The sequence below is a fragment of the Triticum aestivum genome, chromosome 5D (assembly GCF_018294505.1).
Source record: "Triticum aestivum cultivar Chinese Spring chromosome 5D, IWGSC CS RefSeq v2.1, whole genome shotgun sequence".
Lineage (NCBI taxonomy): Eukaryota > Viridiplantae > Streptophyta > Magnoliopsida > Poales > Poaceae > Triticum > Triticum aestivum.
The window spans coordinates 28362221-28374333 of record NC_057808.1 but is presented as its reverse complement, the minus strand read 5'-3'; the positions used below and the strand labels follow the sequence as shown (position 1 = coordinate 28374333).

The 12113-nt window shown below is 43.9% G+C and overlaps 1 long non-coding RNA gene across 1 annotated transcript; it reads right to left on the bottom strand.

Moving 5' to 3' along the window:
* Positions 1 to 10273: 10273 nt before the first annotated feature.
* Positions 10274 to 11977, bottom strand: LOC123119213 (uncharacterized). Its single transcript, XR_006458537.1, has 2 exons — positions 11384 to 11977; positions 10274 to 10803 (listed from the first exon to the last, which is right to left on the bottom strand). It is a non-coding gene; the product is annotated as an uncharacterized lncRNA (long non-coding RNA).
* Positions 11978 to 12113: the final 136 nt, after the last annotated feature.

The following is a 12113-nucleotide window of genomic DNA, read 5'->3' as shown; positions in this document are numbered from 1 at the left end:
ATTTAGACGGTGCCCTATTTAAAGTGAATGCGGCAGTCTCTAAAGCATAGCCCCAAAATGAGAGCGGTAAATCGGTAAGAGACATCATAGATCGCACCATATCCAATAGAGTGCGATTACGACGTTCGGACACACCATTTCTCTGAGGTGTTCCAGGCGGCGTGAGTTGTGAAACTATTCCACATTTCCTTAAGTGTGCACCAAACTCGTGACTTAAATATTCTCCACCACGATCTGATCGTAAGAATTTTATTTTCCTGTCACGTTGATTCTCGACTTCACTCTGAAATTCCTTGAACTTTTCAAAGGTTTCAGACTTGTGTTTCATTAGGTAGACATACCCATATCTACTTAAATCATCAGTGAGAGTGAGAACATAACGATATCCTCCGCGAGCCTCAACACTCATTGGACCGCACACATCGGTATGTATGATTTCCAATAAGTTGGTTGCTCGCTCCATTGTTCCGGAGAACGGAGTCTTGGTCATCTTACCCATGAGGCATGGTTCGCACGTGTCAAATGATTCGTAATCAAGAGACTCCAAAAGTCCATCTGCATGGAGCTTCTTCATGCGCTTGACACCAATGTGACCAAGGCGGCAGTGCCACAAGTATGTGGGACTATCGTTATCAACTTTACATCTTTTGGTATTCACACTATGAACATGTGTAACATCACGTTCGAGATTCATCAAAAATAAACCATTGACCAGCGGGGCATGACCATAAAACATATCTCTCAAATAAATAGAACAACCATTATTCTCGGATTTAAATGAGTAGCCATCTCGAATTAAACGAGATCCAGATACAATGTTCATGCTCAAAGCTGGCACTAAATAACAATTATTGAGGTTTAAAACTAATCCCGTAGGGAGATGCAGAGGTAGCGTGCCGACGGCGATCACATCGACCTTGGAACCATTCCCGACGCGCATCGTCACCTCGTCCTTCGCCAGTCTCCGTTTATTCCGTAGTTCCTGTTTTGAGTTACAAATATGAGCAACCGCACCGGTATCAAATACCCAGGAGCTACTACGAGTACTGGTAAGGTACACATCAATTACTAGTATATCACATATACCTTGGGTGTTGCCGGCCTTCTTCTTGTCCGCTAAGTATTTGGGGCAGTTCCGCTTCCAGTGACCACTTCCCTTGCAATAAAAGCACTCAGTCTCGGGCTTGGGTCCATTCTTTGACTTCTTCCCGGTAACTGGCTTACCGGGCGCGGCAACTCCCTTGCCGTCCTTCTTGAAGTTCTTCTTACCCTTGCCCTTCTTGAACTTAGTGGTTTTATTCACCATCAACACTTGATGTTCTTTTCTGATCTCTACCTCAGCTGATTTCAGCATTGAATATACCTCGGGAATGGTCTTTTCCATCCCCTGCATATTGTAGTTCATCACAAAGCTCTTGTAGCTTGGTGGAAGCGACTGGAGGATTCTGTCAATGACCGCGTCATCCGGGAGATTAACTCCCAGCTGAGACAAGCGGTTGTGCAACCCAGACATTCTGAGTATGTGCTCACTAACAGAACTGTTCTCCTCCATTTTACAGCTGAAGAACTTGTCGGAGACATCATATCTCTCGACCCGGGCATGAGCTTGAAAAACCAGTTTCAGCTCCTCGAACATCTCATATGCTCCATGTTTCTCAAAACGCTTTTGGAGACCCGGTTCTAAGCTGTAAAGCATGCCGCACTGAACGAGGGAGTAATCATCAGCACGCTGCTGCCAAGCGTTCATAACGTCTTGGTTCTCAGGGATTGGTGCTTCACCTAGCGGTGCTTCTAAGACATAATCTTTCTTGGCTGCTATGAGGATGATCCTCAGGTTCCGGACCCAGTCCGTATAGTTGCTGCCATCATCTTTCAGCTTGGTTTTCTCTAGGAACGCGTTGAAATTGAGGACAACGTGGGCCATTTGATCTACAATACATAGTGTAAAGATTTAGACTAAGTTCATGATAATTAAGTTCATATAATCAAATTATTTAATGAACTCCCACTCAGATAGACATCCCTCTAGTCATCTAAGTGAAACATGATCCGAATTCGACTAGGCCGTGTCCGATCATCACGTGAGACGGACTAGTCAAGATCGGTGAACATCTCCATGTTGATCGTATCTTCTATACGACTCATGCTCGACCTTTCGGTCCTCCGTGTTCCGAGGCCATGTCTGTACATGCTAGGCTCGTCAAGTGAACCTAAGTGTATTGCGTGTGTTCCGAGGCCATGTCTGTACATGCTAGGCTCGTCAACACCCGTTGTATTCGAACGTTAGAATCTATCACACCCGATCATCACGTGGTGCTTCGAAACAACGAACCTTCGCAACGGTGCACAGTTAGGGTGAACACTTTCTTGAAATTATTATAAGGGATCATCCTACTTGCTACCGTCGTTCTAAGCAAATAAGATGCAAAAACATGATAAACATCACATGCAATCAAATAGTGACATGATATGGCCAATATCATCATGCTCCTTTGATCTCCATCTTCGGGGCACCATGATCATCTTTGTCACCGGCATGACACCATGATCTCCATCATCATGATCTCCATCATTGTGTCTTCATGAAGTCGTCACGCCAACGATTACTTCTACTTCTATGGCTAACGCGTTTAGCAATAAAGTAAAGTAATTTACATGGCGTTTATTTAATGACACGCAGGTCATACAAAATAATAAAGACAACTCCTATGGCTCCTGCCGGTTGTCATACTCATCGACATGCAAGTCGTGATTCCTATTACAAGAATATGATCAATCTCATACATCACATATATCATTCATCACATCTTCTGGCCATATCACATCACATAGCACTTGCTGCAAAAACAAGTTAGACGTCCTCTAATTGTTGTTGCAAGTTTTTACGTGGTTTGTAGGTTTCTAGCAAGAACGTTTCTTACCTACGTATGACCACAACGTGATTTGCCAATTTCTATTTACCCTTCATAAGGACCCTTTTCATCGAATCCGTTCCGACTAAAGTAGGAGAGACAGACACCCGCTAGCCACCTTATGCAACTTGTGCATGTCAGTCGGTGGAACCAGTCTCACGTAAGCGTACGTGTAAGGTCGGTCCGGGCCGCTTCATCCTACAATGCCGCCGAAACAAGAAACGACTAGTAGCGGCAAGAAGAATTGGCAAACTCAACGCCCACAACTGCTTTGTGTTCTACTCGTGCATAGTAACTACGCATAGGCCTGGCTCATGATGCCACTGTTGGGAATCGTAGCATAATTTTAAAATTTTCCTACGCTCACCAAGATGCATCTATGGAGTATACTAGCAACGAGGGGAAAGGAGTGCATCTACATACCCTTGTAGATCGCGAGCGGAAGCGTTCCAATGAACGTGGATGACGGAGTCGTACTCGCCGTGATCCAAATCACCGATGACCGAGTGCCGAACGGACGGCACCTCCGCGTTCAACACACGTACGGTGCAGCGACGTCTCCTCCTTCTTGATCCAGCAAGGGGGAAGGAGAGGTTGATGGAGATCCAGCAGCACGACGGCGTGGTGGTGGATGTAGCGGGTCTCCGCAGGGCTACGCCGAGCTTCTGCGAGAGAGAGAGAGGTGTTGCAGGGGAGGAGGGAGGCGCCCAAGGCTGTTGTGTGCTGCCCTCCCTCCCCCCCTTTATATAGGCCCCCTGGGGGGGGCGCCGGCCCTGGAGATCAGATCCAAGGGGGGCGGCGGCCAAGTGGGGGGGGAAGGGGTGCCTTGCCCCCCAAGGCAAGGGGGAACTCCCCCCCCCCTAGGGTTCCCAACCCTAGGCGCATGGGGGGAGGCCCAAGGGGGCGCCCCAGCCCACTAGGGGCTGGTTCCCTTCCACTTTCAGCCCACGGGGCCCTCCGGGACAGGTGGCCCCACCCGGTGGACCCCCGGGACCCTTCCGGTGGTCCCGGTACAATACCGATAACCCCCGAAACTTTCCCGGTGGCCGAAACTGGACTTCCTATATATAATTCTTCACCTCCGGACCATTCCGGAACCTCTCGTGACGTCCGGGATCTCATCCGGGACTCCGAAAAACTTTCGGGTTTCCGCATACATATATCTCTACAACCCTAGCGTCACCGGACCTTAAGTGTGTAGACCCTACGGGTTCGGGAGACATGCAGACATGACCGAGACGCCTCTCCGGTCAATAACCAACAGCGGGATCTGGATACCCATGTTGGCTCCCACATGTTCCACGATGATCTCATCGGATGAACCACGGTGTCGAGGATTCAATCAATCCCGTATACAATTCCCTTTGTCAATCGGTATGTTACTTGCCCGAGATTCGATCGTCGGTATCCCAATACCTTGTTCAATCTCGTTACCGGCAAGTCTCTTTACTCGTACCGCAATGCATGATCCCGTGACTAACGCCTTAGTCACATTGAGCTCATTATGATGATGCATTACCGAGTGGGCCCAGAGATACCTCTCCGTCACACGGAGTGACAAATCCCAGTCTCGATCCGTGCCAACCCAACAGACACTTTCGGAGATACCCGTAGTGCACCTTTATAGTCACCCAGTTACGTTGTGACGTTTGGCACACCCAAAGCACTCCTACGGTATCCGGGAGTTGCACGATCTCATGGTCTAAGGAAAAGATACTTGACATTGGAAAAGCTCTAGCAAACGAAACTACACGATCTTTTATGCTATGCTTAGGATTGGGTCTTGTCCATCACATCATTCTCCTAACGATGTGATCCCGTTATCAATGACATCCAATGTCCATAGTCAGGAAACCGTGACTATGTTTTGATCAACGAGCTAGTCAACTAGAGGCTTACTAGGGACAGGTTGTGGTCTATGTATTCACACATGTATCACGATTTCCGGACAATACAATTATAGCATGAATAATAGACAATTACCATGAACAAAGAAATATAATAATAACCATTTATTATTGCCTCTAGGGCATATTTCCAACAATACCTCCCCCGGGGGTTCCGGTAACCCCTCCGGTACTCCGATAAATATCCGATATACACTCCGGAACTCTTCCGGTGTCTGAATACTATCGTCCTATATATTAATCTTTACCTCTTGACCACTTCGAGACTCCTCGTCATGTCCGTGATCTCATCCGAGACTCCGAACAACATTCGGTCACCAAAACACATAACTCATATAATAAAATATCATCATCGAACATTAAGCGTGCGGACCCTAAGCGTTCGAAAACTATGTAGACATGACCGAGACACCTCTCCGGCCAATAACCAATAGCGGAACCTGGATGCTCATATTGGCTTCTACATATTCTACGAATATCTTTATCGGTCGAACTGTTATGACAACATATGTTATTCCCTTTGTCTATCGGTATGTTACTTGCCGGAGATTCGATCGTCGGTATCTACATACCTAGTTCAATCTCGTTACCGGAAAGTCTCTTTACTCGTTCAGTAATACATCTTCCTGCAATTAACTCATTAGTCACTTTGCTTGCAAGGCTTCTTATGATGTGCATTACCGAGAGGGCCCAGAGATACCTCTCCGATACTCGGAGTGATAAATCCTAATCTCGATCTATGCCAACCCAACAGACACCTTTGGAGATACCTGTAGAGCATCTTTATAATCACCCAGTTATGTTGTGACGTTTGATAGCACACAAGGTATTCCTCCGGTATCCGGGAGTTGCATAATCTCATAGTCTAAGGAATATGTATTTGACATGAAGAAAGCAATAGCAATAAAACTGAACGATCAATATGCTAAGCTAACGGATGGGTCTTGTCCATCACATCATTCTCCTAATGACGTGATCCCGTTATCAAATGACAACTCATGTCCATGGTTAGGAAACCTTAACCATCTTTGATCAACGAGCTAGTCAAATAGAGGCTCACTAGGGACACAGTGTTTGTCTATGTATTCACACATGTATTTAGGTTTCTGATCAATACAATTCTAGCATGAATAATAAACATTTATCATGAATAATGAAATATAAAATAACAACTTTATTATTGCCTCTACGTCATATTTTCTTCACATATATATATTTTTTATACATGTTTAACACTTTCTTGTGACATAAATAAAATTAAAAAAATGTGTTTGATGACTACTTTCTTCATACACATTGTACAATTTTTGTATATATCAGGAACAATTTTCACACATTTTTGATGTTTTTAGAATATAATATTAACATTTTTATACATGATAAACATTTTCAATTTTTTTAACATTTTTAGAATATAAGATTAACATTCTCTCAAATATATGTTTTTATGTTCAATTTGTTCGATACATGTTCTACATTTTTCGTATACATCAGGAAAATATTATATACATGTTAAACATTTTCTAATTTGATGATTAATATTTTTCTTCAAATGCTTATTAACGTTTCTGGAATACATGTTCTACTTTCTTCGTAGACATTATATTTTTGGTATACATGATCAAATTTTGTATACATATTCTCTACACACAGTTAACATTTCATAACTTTTAAATTAATTTTTTTCAAATGTTTTATGTAGAGTATATATATATATATATATATATATATATATATATATATATATATATATATAAGCATAAACAACAATAAAAAATAAAGAAAAAAATAGAAGAAAAAAAACGGGGCTGTGTCTTCCCGCGAGCTGGGCCGGTTCAGCCTCGCGCTCCCTCAGGCGATGCTGCCGCACGTCTCGCGTCAAGCAAGAAATAGGTGCACTCAAATCTCAAAAGAAAAATAAAATAGGTGCACTCTAATGTTTTTTTCTTTTCAGTTTTGCTAAGTCTCAGTCAACTTATATACTATGCACGAAGATTCGTACAATTTTTCTTTTCAGTTTTGAGACTTCGGTATGTCTCAATCGATGCTATATTCCATTAATCTTGCACGAACATTCGTACAATTTTTCTTTTCAGTTTTTTCTTCTTCTTATATACTATGTCACTTGACTGAGACTTCAGTCTCAGTCGACTGAGATCTAGCCATACCCTTTTCTTTTTTGAGAATCGGGAGCTCCTATTCGGCGCCGCGAGCGCCCGTTGGCGCTGAGGGCGTTGAAGGGGAAGCGTTGTTGGCCGGCCCAGCAAAGAGACGAACTGCGAAAAAATATCAGATTGGTACTTGGGAGAAGCTGGGATTCAAACTCAAGATCGAAGCAACAACAACCTGGAGCCATAACCACTAGAACGAGTTAACACGCTTGTTCACCATTAGGAAAAGAACCATTCTTCTAGTACAACACTAAATTATACACATAGTATTCAAAATTTCAAAAGAAAATCCACAAAAATTAAGAAACCACGAGTTGTGGAAAAATTTCAAAAAATTGAAAAAAGGTACGTCAAAAACTAAAAGAAATCATCGATTTTCAACAAAAAATTCATCCATTTTGAGAAAAAGTTCATCCATTATACAAAAAGTCCATCGAATTTAAAATAAAATCAGGAATTTGAAAAAAGCTCATCGATTCCGAAAAAAGTTTATCAAATTTAAAAAATAGTTCATCAATTCTGAAAAAATTTCACAAATTTTAAATAAAAAATTCATTGGATTTTAAACAAAGTTCATCGAATTTGAAAAATGTTTATCGAAGTTGAAAGAAAATCATCGAATTTGGAAATATTCTTTGAATTTTCGAATAGTTCATCGATTAAAAAAATCATCAAAATTGAAATTTGTTTCATGAATTTTCAAAAAAGCGCACAAATTTGAAAGAAAACCATCAAATTTCAAAAAATGTTCATGGTTTTGAACACAAAATTTCACATGTTTGAACATCATAAATCAAACCAGGAAGAAGAAAAAAGGAAAAACAGGAAACAAAAAAGGAAAAAACAATAACGAAAAAGGAAAAGGAAACTAAAAGAATAAAAGAAGAAAAAGTTATTGTAAACAGATCCCGCTGGGAGGCGCGGTGGTTGCATCAGCTACATCAAAGATGTGGTCGCTGGTTTGATTCACTAATAGAGTGCTTATTTTTGCGAATTAAAACGCAGAAGAAAAAAATCTACATGGGTCCGACAAGCGCAGGGGCGCCTGAAGCGTCTGTTTGCAAAATACACACTAATGGGTGCCTGAAGCGCCGAATAGGAATTGTCCTCCGATGTGGGTGACGTCCTTCGATATGTAGGGACCAGGCTGGGAAACAAAGGGGTAAGGTTGGCCACCGTGAATGGGTCGCCTAGGGTTTAGGAGCTGGGCTGGCCAGTGAGCGTCATCCAGTTATCAATGGTCTCCTGAGCGGTGGTTACATAGATTCCGCAAAAGCTAGTTGGGTCCTCCTCAAACTCATGATCATCCAAATGCATCTCACTAGTGGTTGGGGCGCCACTCTATGGTGCCGCTTGAGAGGAAGTTGTGCGCATGTTTCCATTTAAAAAAACATAGAGTCCTCGCCTTCGTCTAAAAAACATCTCAGGAAAAAATCCTCACATTCATCTAAAAAAAGTAAAAAAGAAAAAAAATACCACCGAAGCCTACCAGTAAGTGCTACTTTGCATAACCCTCCATTTAAAAAATAAAAGAGGTCCTCACCTCCATATAAAAAGAGAAAATATATTTAAAAAATAATCCATGCCTTCATCTAAAAAAATCTCAAAAAAATTTCACCGCGGCCAACCAGCTTTCGCCACGTGGAATAGCTAGTCGGCCGCCCTTCACGTATAGCTTAATGTGTTTAATTGGTTTGAGACCAATGAGAATTGTTGGAGCCAACACCCATAGTTGACATATATGTGTCATCATTGAAACTACGAAGTATATACAACAAAGCAAATAAGCTATCCATCTGTATGCATTCAAAAAGCAACAACAACAAAAAAGTGGACAAAATTTTACCTTGTGGACATTTCATCGAACACCTTGTGCGCATCGGCCGCCGGTGCAACAAGTGAGTTCGCCGGCACTTCGGTCGCCGGCACATTCGTCGCACGCCCTTCAAGCTTCTTCTTCGGCCGCCTAGAGGAGCCGTCCGCCGCCTTGTTCTCCTTTCCGGACACCTTGCCCGCCTTCGGCTGCACCGCATTTGCGAGCTTCGAGAGGAGGGCACGTGGCTTCACTGCGGGCGCCGGCACGACACCACCCGCCGCCGAGGTCGTCCGTGGCAGCATGAAAAGGCCGCGCGCGAGACCGGTGCTTGGAGGAGCACCGGCGGCGGCGAAGCCAAAGCTCCCCATGCTAGGGTTTGCGCCGCCGGCGGCGGAGGGGTCGCGGGTGTAGGAATTGGTGAGGGGGGATGTCGGCGCGTCCGTCCATCGGGCGAAATCGCCGGCAGCGGCGCGGACGGGGCGAAAGTGGCGCGGCGGAGAGGGTGCGGCGCGGGCACTCGAGTGTGCAGCGCGCGAAAGCGGGCGCACGAAATAAGCGGCGCGCGATGCCGTTTCGCCCAGCACTGAACTACTGATGCCGCACGCGCGTTTTTGTGCCTTCGCTGGAGCGCCCGGAGCGGCAGCACGTGCACAAATAACAGAATTTTTCCAGCGCGACGCTTATATATCGCGGCTGTTGGAGATGCTCTAAGTCATTCGGGCGACTCCGGCCTTGACCCAAATGAATCCCTGGTGATGACGTGGCATGGGCACGCGTCAAGATTCGAGCGACGGCTACGAGGTCGTTCGGCGCCACGAGACAGAATATGGCACGTTCGACACTTATCGATTCCGAAAATCTAAGTGTTGTAGCGTACGAAAAGAAAAGATTGTTCATGTCCGCTTGGGTGACTTTCCCGGTCGCCCTCACGGCCTCACTGAATCGACTTGGATCTCTCGTCCATTAACTCAAACTCACTGCGTGTTTTAGGTTACAGACTCGGAAATTGATCAATTTAGTACTCCCTTCATTTCTTTTTAGCATGCATATAAGGTTTGGTCAAAGTCAAGCTTTGTAAAGTTTGACTAACTTTATATTAAAAAATATAAACATTGACAATATAAAATCAACATCATCAGATGCATCACGAAATGTATTTTCATACTATATAGTTTTAATATTGTAGATGTTCATATTTTTATATATAAATTTGGTCAAACTTTGTGTAGTTTGATTTTGATCAAATCTTATATGCAGAGTAAAAAGAAACGGAGGGAGTACATAAACTAAGTTAATTTGACCCTCGTCACATTCCCCTCACCGGAGATCAGAGAGTCGGCGCACACTCAGGCTCGCCGCCATCGCAGACCCGCCATGTCTCCTAGGGCACGTGTAGGAACCGTCAAAATTAGATAACAATAATTTCAACGGCGTTGCCCAAACATTAATTAAAATAATGGAAACACCTGACATTTAATTTTTATTATAGCAAATAGCATTTGACCATGCACAACAAAATATTTTCCAAACCTCCATGTATTCTACAAATTTATAATCAGATCTTGGTCTCATTTTTTTTCCACATAAAGTAAATGCCAACTAATGGCTAGTCAAGCAAATTACACTTGTCCCTAGTACAGCCTACAAGAGACACAAGTGGAGGCATGCATGCAAGCCTAACCACGCATGCATGCCAGATGTAATGCCTCTCCAAACCGACATAGCTACTAACCCCACTATAAATAGGAGCCATTCCTTTCACTGTGGTCCATTCGACCTCACACACACACATACACTGGAGTACCACCACCACTTGCCTTTTCACCTTCTGCCACACTGCTGTCCTTCACTGCGGTGAAGCCCTTTGGGTCGCATGCGCCATCAGGTACTAATCAAGTACCTTGTTGTGTTAGCCCTTCTTGCTTGACTTCTTGTCTATCTTCACCTCGGTTTGAATCAGTCCATGAGCATCTATTCACCTTGATCTATTTATCTTGCTGTAAAAAGAACAAATTGTTTGAGTAAACACCCAAGTTAATCAAAACTAATTAGATCAATTGCAAAAGCTTGTAAAAGTTTCTGTGAATGACATCTATGGCTTGTACTAGATCTAACATGCCAAGAATCAAATCCTAAGTACTAGTAACTTCCTAAGACATGTATGTGTGTATCCAAAAGATCAATCTTCCTGTGTATACTACCTTGTTCTAATTATTAATCCCTGCCAATCTGTAGCAAAAATTGAGTGATTGATGTTTATAATCTACTCACAAGTAATTAATTTTGGAGTTTCACTGCCACTATTTGCTTCTATATGGTGTTCAAGGATGAGTAGCACTAGTTAGGAACAGCATTTAGATCTAATCAGTAGCAATACCATGACCACGCCATAGATTAAATCTTGATTAATCTCATGGCCTTGAGATAAACAAAGAGAAAGAAGGCAATATGGCTGAGTGGGCAATAGTAGGGCCTGAGATAAAATGAACACTATATGCGCACCCACGTTGACATCTAGCAGGCACTCGATGTGAAATTTGGAACACTTATGGAGAAGGAATCAGAATTAGTACTTACCAGTAGTAGCAGTAGGATGTGGCTAGTCCACACCGTTAGCAGCAGAGCCATGCGACCGAGCAGCGCCGGTGAAGCCGCACACGCCCGACGCCCGTGGCTGCACGCCTCGTGTGTGTGGCTGCGCTGGGGGAGGATGTAGGCATGGAGACGTCGTTGCCGCTGCAGCCGGTGGCAAGCCCACCGGACCTGAATCAGGCGGCGCTAGGATTGAGTGGTGGCGACGTTTTTGGCGCCGGCGGATAAAATAAATAGGGGGAAATGGTAGAGGGAGACGAGGAGAATCTGTAGGTGTCCACCGTGTCGCCGGAGATGCCCGGACGGGGCAGATCGAGGCGGCGGCGGCCATGCTCTGTTCTTGGGGAGAGAGAGAGAGGTGGGTGGCTGGTTCTGTTCTTGGGATAGCAGAGAAGACGAGGAGAGGAACGAGCTGGGTTCAACGAGTAAAGTACTAGTAGTGCAGGCTACTGTTTCCTTTTTACTTATCATTTTTTTTACTCTCTAGACTGGATGGCATACGTGCATGCTACTCTGATTTGGATGGTTTGATGCATTTTATCTCTCAATGAAACACTAGGACGTATCACAACCTAGTTAATTAATTATGGCTTGCCCAACATGGCCGTGTTGCTGGATCTTTAGATTTTAAATTAGGAAATATAAACATGGTTGTGAAATAATTATCAGGAGCCGATCTAGAATCCGTAGGAGCCACGCCCGGTGGTTCCGAGTT